The sequence below is a fragment of the Elephantulus edwardii genome, unplaced genomic scaffold (genome assembly GCF_000299155.1).
Source record: "Elephantulus edwardii isolate Elephantulus edwardi_28Jun2011 unplaced genomic scaffold, EleEdw1.0 scaffold00009, whole genome shotgun sequence".
Classification (NCBI taxonomy): Eukaryota; Metazoa; Chordata; class Mammalia; order Macroscelidea; family Macroscelididae; genus Elephantulus; species Elephantulus edwardii.
Window position 1 is genome coordinate 13516827 of NW_006399759.1, and position 2094 is coordinate 13518920.

Here is a 2094-nt window from a genome sequence, read left to right on the forward strand (position 1 = left end):
AATCGTGATGGGAGTATCAGAGTCAGTGCGAGTGGCACAGGACAGAGCAGAGTTTAGGGCTGTTATACTTAGGGTCGCTATGACTCACAAGTGACTCGATGGCACATAACAACAACAACAACAACAACAACAACAATATATTGCATGAATAGACTTTTAAGCATGACTGCAAACCTAAAACCAAGAGAGGATTAAATAAATGAATGGGGCCTTCTATTTGAGATTGATAAATAATTAATGAGAGTGCTCTGGTGGCACAGTGCTGATAAACTAAAAGCCACACTTATCTGGCAGTTTAAAATCCACCAACAGCTCCACAAAAGAAGATGAGCAATCTCTTCCCCTAAGATCTATATAGTTTTATAAACCCAATGGAGGGTCAGCTATGAGTAGAAGGCAATGGGAGACAGAGAAAAAGCTAATGAGAAGCACTGGTGGTGTGTTGAACATACTGTGTTGAAGTGCTTACTAATCAGCTGCTCCATGGGAGAAAGATCAATATGTACTCCTGTTAAAGTTTACAGCCTTGGAAACCTGTGGGAGAATCATGGTGATCTGTGTTGAGCTCCACAGTACTGGGTTTTGTTTTACAATAGCTAATGATAATAAATATCTTTTCATATGTTTGTTGACTACCGGTACAGCATCCTTAATCTTTTGCTAGTTTTGTAATTGGATTGTTTTTGGTGTTAAATTGCTACAGTGTTTTATCTAGAGATTAGACCTTTCTCAGGTAAATGGTTCATTTCCAAAGATACTTTCCCAATCTTTAATGTGTTTATTTACTTTTTCCAAGAGTCTTTTATTATATATGCATAAATTTTTATGAAGTTTCATTTACATATGCTGTTTTTGTGTACCATAGAGTCCGAAGTGACCCATAGCTGACCCTCCAGCGAGTTTCCAGGGACAGTTAATTGCAGAGGAGGAGATTTCCCATCCTTCTCCTGCAGAGCATCTGGTGGCCTCAAACTGCATTGCATGCCTGATACATAACTTTCAATTTATATAGGGAGTAAGGAATTATGATGCCAATCCAAAGAAACAGGATTTTAATCTACCAGTTTCTTCATGGGGAAAAGCTGAACCTTCTCCTCCATCATGATTTATAGACAATGAAAATTTACTACTTAATCAGAAAGGAGTCGGTTGTGACTCATGGGACATAAAACAACGCAGTTATATGTCTTAACTTCTTATTTCATGCATTTGTTATGGTGCTAATAATTATCTATATAAATTATTAGATCCCATATTATTCTATGTTCTAGGATTTTTAAAAATTTATTTTTGTTAGTTTTCATATAATTCCTTTACATTATATTTCATTCTATACATTATGTTTTAAATAATCTTGCATTTTCATTGTGTTTCATACAACCATGCATATATATATTCTATTTTACTTTATTTTTTTAATTGGTTTGTTTACAAAGTTTATATGTATTGTGTTTCACACTATTCTTCATTCACATTGTGTTTCATGCAATCATTCTCATGCATTCTATTTTATAAAATCAATCACCATTGGACTTTGTGGATTTAGGTTTAACATTTATTTGGAGTTTTTTATATGTTGTGAGTTAAGGGTCCTATTTCATTTTCTTGTAGGTGGATTTTCAATTTTGTCACCATCGCTAATTTTCCCCCCTTCTTATTTGAATTTGGGCACCGTATTTAAAATAAATTGTTTATTAATGGTTGGGTTTAATTCTCTGTTCTCAATTTTAATCCACTTGTGTGTCTATCACTAAAGAAGACTGATTACAGTGGCTAAAGAATAGCTTTCAATTTCAAGAACCAGACCTCTTGCTTTAAATCCTTTCTATCTGAAGTTAGTGATGACTTTCTTCAGTTTGGTAAAGAATGTTGTTGGGATCTCTATAAGAATTACATTGTACTGCCTAAGGGAAGAGTTATATTATCCATGCGCTGTCTTCCAATCCTTGAACGTGAGATTTTTTTTTTTAGTCCCTCCTAGTTTTATGTATTAATTTTTTATGCTCTTCATTGTGGAAATCTTTTATGTGCCTGCCTAGGTTATTTAGTAATTTACTGATTTAGGATTACAGTAAATGGTATGTTGTTGTTGTT